The 7,949-nt window shown below is 38.8% G+C and overlaps 1 protein-coding gene across 1 annotated transcript in view; it reads left to right on the forward strand.

Moving 5' to 3' along the window:
• FNBP4 (formin binding protein 4) overlaps positions 1–7,949 on the forward strand; it is a 38,509-nt gene that overhangs the window by 26,062 nt on the left and 4,498 nt on the right. The gene's annotated exons all lie outside the window — the stretch shown is intronic.

The raw sequence follows: 7,949 nt of genomic DNA on the forward strand, positions 1-7,949 counted from the left end.
TTTGTAGTTTTTTAAGGAACCTCCATACTGTTCTCCATAGTGGCTGTATCAGTTTACATTCCCAGCAACAGTGGAGGAGGGTTCCCTTTTCTCCACACCCTCTCCAGCATTTATTGTTTGTAGATTTTTTAATGACGGCCATTCTGACCGGTGTGGGGTGATACCTCATTGTAGTTTTTTGCATTTCTCTAATGATTAGTGATGTTGAGCATCTTTTCATGTCTTTGTTGGCAATCTGTATATCTTCTTTGGAGAAATGTCTCTTTAGGTCTTCTGCCCATTTTTGGATTGGGTTGTTTGTTTTTTTGATATTGAGCTGCATGAGCTGCTTTTATATTTCGGAGATTAATCCTCTGTCGGTTGCTTCGTTTGCAAATAATTTCTCCCATTCTGAGGGATCTCTTTTTGTTTTATGGTTTCCTTTGCTGTGCAAAAGCTTTCAAGTTTCATTAGGCTCCATTTGTTTATTTTTGTTTCCATTTCTCTAAGAAGGTGGGTCAGAAAGGATCTTGCTGTGATTTATGTCATAGAGTGTTCTACCTGTGTTTTCCTCCAAGAGTTTTACAGTCTGGCCTTACATTTAGGTCTTTAATCCATTCTGAGTTTATTTTTGTGTATGGTATTAGGAAGGGTTCTAATTTCATTCTTTTACACGTAGCTGTTTTCCCAACACCACTTACTGAAGCGCCTGTCTTTTCTCCACTGTATATTCTTGCCTCCTTTGTCAAAGATAAGGAGACCATATGTGCATGGCTTTATCTTTGGGCTTTCTATCCTGTTCCATTGATCACTGTTTCTGTTTTTGTGCCAGTACTATACTGTCTTGATTACTGTAGCTTTGTAGTATAGTCTGAAGTCAGGGAGCCTGATTCCTCCAGCTCTGTTTTTCTTTCTCAAGATAGCTTTGGCTCTTCGGGGTCTTTTGTGTTTCCATACAAATTGTGAAATTTTTTGTTCTAGTTCTGTGAAAAATGCCATTGGTAGTTTGATAGGGATTGCATTGAATCTGTAGATTGCTTTGGGTAGTATAGTCACTTTCACAACGTTGATTCTTCCAATCCAAGAACATGGTATAGCTCTCCATCCATCTGTTTGTATCATCTTTAAGTTCTTTCATCCGTGTCTCATAGTTTTCTGCATACAGGTTTTTGTCTCCTTAGGTAGGTTTATTCCTAGGTATCTTATTCTTTTTGCTGCAGTGGTAAAGGGGAGTGTTTTCTTAATTTCACTTTCAGACTTTTCATCATTAGTATATAGGAATGCAAGAGATATCTGTGTATTAATTTTATATCCTGCTACTCTACCAAATTCATTGATTAGCTCTAGTAGTTTTCTGGTAACATCTTTAGGATTCTCTAGGTATAGTATCATGTCATCTGCAAACAGTGACAGTATTTTCAGTTAATTTTTGTATGGTGTCAAGTAGAGATCTAGTTTCACTCTCTTGAGTGTGATACCCTGTTGTCCCAGGACCATTTGTTGAAGAGACCATTCTTTGCCCCATTGAATGGTAGACCTTATCTAAAATCAGTTCACCATAAACATATGGGCTTATTCCATTGGTCTATATGCCAGCACCACGTTGTTTTGATTACTATAACTTTGTGGTATGTTTTGAATTTGAGAAGTGTGAGTTCTCTGACTTGGTGCTTCTTTTTCAATATTGGCTATTCAGGCCCCCTTGTAATTTCATATGAATTTAAAGGTCAGCTTTTCCATTTCTACATAAAAGACCAGTGGAATTTTGATAGGGATTGCATTTAACTTGTAGATTGCTTGGGTCTTATTACCTATTTAACAATATTGAATCTTTCAGTCTGTGAGCACAGGATTCCTTTCCATTTATTTAGGTCTTTAATTTCTTTCAGCATTGTTTTATAATTTTCAGTGTACAACTCTTTCATCTCCTTGGCTAAATTTATTCTCAGGTATTTTATTCTTTTGCGTGCTATTTTAAGTGGTATGATTTTACCCTTTTATCGTTAATGTAATGTTCTTTATCTCTTTTAACAGTTTTTTGCTTAATTTCTGTTTTGTCTTGTAGTAATCCACTTACCCCTTCTTTCTCTTGGTTACAATTTTCATGGAATGTGTTTTTCTGTCCTTTCACTTTAAACTTGTGTATGTCCTTAGATGTAAAATGAATTTCTTACAGACGTGATCAGTTTCAATTGCATTTTGTTTTTTTAATCCATTCTGCCAGTATTGTAACCAAAGAAAGTGGGGGTTCCAGCTGCTCACCACTCAGAAGCCAGTAAAGAGGCAAGGTTGGCGGAAAGGGAAGTTTGCTTTATTTTTGATGCTGGCAACCCGGGGTGGGGAGGAACTCCTGTCCAGAGGCCGACTCCCCCCACTTACAGTCAGTGGACAAGAGCTTTCATAGGTGAAGGGAGCGGGCTACAGGCAGAAACAGCACTGTCAGCTCTAACAGTCCATCTTGAAATTGGTCATGCGGTGGCCTGATTAGCATCGTCGTGATTGTTGTAAGTACAATTAATCTTCAGTTCCAGGGTCGGTTTGTTCCCATTTGCTTGAGGCCATTTCTTGGAATTGTGGCAGCTTATGTCATGGCTACAGTCTGGTCATCATGTAGTTAACATCTTCCACCTGGTGGGGGTTTCAGTATAAGACGACTCACAGGATGTGGCTCAGAATATTATCTATAGCCCTTGAGAAGGAACTTCAAGGTCCTTAACTATGCTTAATGACTAAACATGTATTACTTGGTCTCATTTGACTGTTTTCCTTTGTTTCTGCGTTTTCTCATTTCTCCAATGAAACTTTTTTTTTTTTTTTGGCTGCGCTGCTCGGCATTTGGAATCTTAGTTCCCCAACAAGGGATTGAACCTGCACCTCCTGCAGTGGAAGCATGGAGTCTTAACCACTGGACCGCTAGAGAGGTCCCTAATTACACTTATTCTTTGGCTGAAGTTTTTTCACAGACAAAATGTAGGCCAAGGACATGACAGGAAGGGACCATAGGGTCCTGCTCCATTGCAGTATGTGTTTTTTGATTGTAGCGTTTAATTCGTTTACATTAGTAAATTAATAATTTACTATAGTAATTACTGATAAGGATTTGGTATTCCTTTTGGTTGTTTCCTGTATGTCTTAATAGCTTTTTTGTCTCTCATTTCCTCTCTTACTGCCTTCCTTTATGTTTAGTTGATATTTTTCAGTGACACATTTTGGTTTCTTTTTCATTTCCTTTTGTGTATATTCTATATTTATTTCCTTTGTAGTTATGGTAGGAATTACATGTAATATCTATTTTAAACTGGTACAGTCAATTGCAGACAAAAACTCCTATACAGACGCACCTCCACTCTGTTACGTTATTGGTGTTACAGATTATATCTTTATATACTGTGTACCCATTAATGTAGACTTGTAATTATTTTTTATGCTTTTGTCTTTTAAAATCTGTAGAAGAATAAAAATTATGAACCAGTATCACAATAATACTGGTTTTTATGTTTGTTCTTGTATTTACCTTTACCAGAGAACTTTATATTTTTGTATGACAAATTACTATCTAGCATCTTTTCATTTCAGCTTGAAAGACATGCTTTAGCATTTCTTGTAGGGCACATCTAGTGGTAATGAATTTTCTCAGCTTTTGTTTATCTAGGAATATCTTAGTTTTTCTCCCTCAGTTTTTTTACATTTATTTATTTATTTATATTCTGGGCTGCATTGGGTCTTCGTTGTTGTACGCGGGCTTTCTCTAGTTGCAGCGAGTGGGCGTTACTCTTTGTTGTGGTGTGTGGGCTCTAGGCACGCAGGCTTCAGTAGTTGTGGCTCACAGGCTCAGTAGTTGTGGCTTGCGGGCTCTAGAGCACAGGCTCAGTAGTTGTGGCATACGGGCTTAGTTGCTCCACGGCACGTGGGATCTTCCTGGTCCAGGGCTCAAACCCGTGTCCCTTGCATTGGCAGGCGGATTCTTAATCACTGCGCCACCAGGGAAGCCCCATTATTTCTTACATAACATCTTTGCCCTTTTCTCCTTCTGAGATTCCCATAATGCATATATTGGTCCATTTGATGATGTCATATAAGTCACTTGGACTCTGTTCACTTTGCTTCATTCTTTTCCTTTTTGCTCTTCAGACTCAGTAACTTCAAATGACCTATCATCAATTTTGCTGATCTTTTTTTATGCCTATTGGAGTCTGTTGTTGAAATAGTGAGTTTTCAATTCAGTTGATGTATTTTTCAGCTCCAGAATATTTCTTTGGTTCTTTTTAATAATAATATCTGTCTCTTTGTTGACAGTCTCATTTTGTTCACGTCATTTTCCTGATTTCCTTTCACTCTTTGTGTTTTTCTATAGTTCTTTGAGCACATTTAGGACAGTTGTTTTAAAGTCTTTGTCTAGTAAATCTGAAACCTTTCTTTCTTCCTTTCTTCCTTTCCTTTCTTTCTTCTGCGCTGGGTCTTAGTCGTGGCACATGGGATCTTTTAGTTGCGGCCTGCAAACTCTTAGCTGCGGCATGCATGTGGGATCTGGTTCCCCATCCAGGGATCGAACCTGGGCCCCCTGCGTTGGGAGTGTGGAGTCTTACCTACTGGACCACCAGGGAAGTCCCAGCATGTGTTTGTATGCTTTGTGATCTTTGGTTGAAAACTGCACATTAGAAAAAATAACAAACTCTCCCAGTCTTTGCACACTGACTGTGTATGGAGGAAAACCTTCATTAATGAGTCCAACATGAAAGTGCAACATTTTTTCAGGCCTTTCCTGGGCATATGTGTTCCCTGGACACGTGCTTTTTTTTGTTTTCCTTTCCCCTTGTGTATTTACTTTTAATTTCCCTAAGAGAGTCACACCTGCTTCTTCTGTGAGCCTTATATGTTCTGTTGTATTCCCCTGCCCATGATCTTTTGCCCCCATCTGTCCACATGACTTCTGTCCCACTGTGGTTTTCACATGCCGCAGCTCCTGCTACTGCCTTTCACGGTTTCCAACCTGAGACCCAAAATATGCCACCATTCCTGGCTGACCTCCAAGTTAAGACAGTATTGAAACCAGTCCCTAAGGCAACCACAGACAATCTAGAACATATCAGACATTCCAGTTATTTTCCTTCCACCTGGAGGGGGAGAACTGAGAATTGGGCCATTTCATCCCAACCACATTGGGGAGGGTGTGTGGAACAAGGGCAAGCAAACATGCCACAAAATTTCCTGTTTTTAGTGTGGGTTTTTCTTGATTGGGTGTTCTCTTGGTTGCTCAAGATCTTTGACTGGTTTCCAGAGTTCCCACAAAGCCATTTTAGTCAGTCTCTATTTGTTTATATAGTATTTCCATGGGGAAACAAGGGCTTGGAGCTTCATAGTCCGCCATCTTTCTGACATCATCCTCATGAACACTTTGAATGCCCTAAATTTCCTAAAGAAACTTTCTCATCAGCTTTTCCCCTCCCAGTGAAGTGTTATAAAAAATCAACAGTGACAGGATAATGTCTTGAATTAGATTCTTGTCAGACAACTTACTCTACCACATACAGTTCTCCTGAGCCAACATACTGTTGACCCACCTACGTGTCTTTACTTTGTTTACCAGTCCCACTACTATTCATTCTTTTATAATTAAATTGTTAGAATGATCAGTGCCCAGGAATCATTTCTCTTACGAAGCCTTCCTTGGCGCCCTGCCTCCAGTCTTCCAAGAGAGATAATTACTTCCACCTCCATTCATTCAACAAGTAATTTTTTAGCCAATCATGCTTTTATAGTCATATAAATAATAGTTTTGAAAATCCAGTATTCTACATTAATATGTCATTTTTATGTACCTGTTATCTGAAAACAGTGATCCATCTCTTTAGTGTTACTGGCCATTTTTAAAAAATATAAGAGGGTGTGGGGGGGTGGGCAGTGGGATGAATTGGGAGATTGGGACTGACATATATACACTGATATGTATAAAATAGGTAACTAATAAGAACCTGCTGTATAGCACAGGGAACTCCACTTCCCTGTACAATGGAAACTAACACAACATTGTAAAAAACTATACCCCAATTAAAAAAAAAAGAATATAAGATATATACTGAGTACCTCTGATGTTCAAGAATATTTAAGACCAATGTATATTTTCAATCTTTTTGCTGAAGAGTTTTGTGTGCGGTTTACTAGAAAATAAACTAGAAAAAAAGGCATTCTAGCCATTTAATCTTTATTCCTCTGGCTGCAGTGTTCCCATATTAAAAACGTGTTCAAACAGCCAGTGCAACTCGGGATCCATGGTTTTGAATGTGATCGGCAGTACATTAACTTCTGAAACATAAAGTACTTTCCCATGACAAATAGAAATGAAATGCACTACAAATTTTCAAAATCCTATGGAAGTCAGAATGAAAGCACAACAACTCTACCTAGATCTATGTTTTTTAATCATACTTGGAGACGTTCGGCGAGAGCTTGTAACCCCAGTGAGCCCTCTATGCACAGGTGACCGTTATTCATGTTACTTTTTACTCAGTTGGTTCCATGCTAACCCAGATGAGCTATGTTGGAGCTTGTTGGAAGGGTGTATATGCAGTGGGTCAGGTTGTACCACCGGTGAGATGACAGAATGGAATGTGGGAAGGTGTGTGGAGCAGAAGGTTTAAGCACTATAGATGGGCATTTCCCCAGAAGGTTAAAAACTGTCAGTGACAGTCAAAATAGGGTATCGAGCAGGGAGCCAAGTAATTTTAAAAGACTGAAAATATTAAGCTGATTTTCTCAACTCTTTTGGGGACTTAATCAAGAAATGTGTTTTCTCTTAAGTGCAGGCCGGAAAAAAATGCTTGGGTCCTTATACCTGATCCTCACGGGAGCACAGCACTCAGTCACACCTATCACTTGAGTGCCTGCTTGTCACGTTTAGAGTGTAACCTGGCCAAGTCTTCAAAACCGCAGGGATAAAAAGTGGTTCTTATCAATGTCTAATACAGTGTTTCTCTAAATTCAAAGACGTAATCACAAATATCAGCAGGTATATCTTGAATACATACTGTGTCAGGCATTCCCTCTAGGAGCTCTGTGTTCAGTAGCTAACCAACAAAGTCTCTGCTTTTGCTTTTGTAGAGCTTTTCTGGTAGGCTTGGAGAGGGTGTGGGGGGACTGGGTTGCAGAAACAGATAAGCAGATATATGTTCAGTGTTTAAAAATGCAATGAAAAAAAGTGTAAGAGGACAGAACATGACCGTCGGGAGGTGGTACTGTTTCATGTAGATAGGGTGGTCAGGGAAGGCATCTTTGCTAAAGAGTGCCATTGATCAGAACTCTGAAGGTAGTGATAGAGCAAGCCATGTTGGATATGTAATAAATATCACAAGCTTTTTACTGTGAGATTATGTTTATTATAGGCAATTTAGAAAATGAAGTTAAGCTGATAGAAAAATTTATCATTGTATCTCCTCTTAGGACTAATCTCATCATTAATGTTTTGATATACCTCTTTGCTTTTTTCATATTTAATGGTTGCCTTTGACTGTTGGCTCTTTCCAGAAAAGCTGGTCATTTGTTTCTCAGCACTGTGTTTCACTTGATGTGAACACGGCATCCATTTAAAATTGTAAAAAGGTACACTGTGATTCTTTTTTCCTTTTTCTTTAAAAAAAATATTTATTTATTTATTTATTTTGCCTGCGCCGTGTCTTAGTTGCAGCTCACAGGATCTTTAGTTGCGGCATGCAGACTCTTAGTTTCAGCGTGCACGCAGGATTTAGATCCCTGACCAGGGATCAAACCCAGGCCCCCTGCATTGGGAGCATGGGGTCTTACCCACTGGACCACCAGGGAAATCCCAGGTACACTGTAATTCTGAGAAAATGAGACAAGGGCAAGAGTTTTGAATTTCATAGAATAAGGCTAAAGAAGATGTTTCTGACTTGATTTCATAAAACACCACATTTACACTTTTTAGATTTTTTTTTTTTTTTTTTTTTTTTTTTGGG

This window comes from Neophocaena asiaeorientalis, unplaced genomic scaffold (genome assembly GCF_003031525.2).
Source record: "Neophocaena asiaeorientalis asiaeorientalis breed wild unplaced genomic scaffold, Neophocaena_asiaeorientalis_V1.1 scaffold43, whole genome shotgun sequence".
Lineage (NCBI taxonomy): Eukaryota > Metazoa > Chordata > Mammalia > Artiodactyla > Phocoenidae > Neophocaena > Neophocaena asiaeorientalis.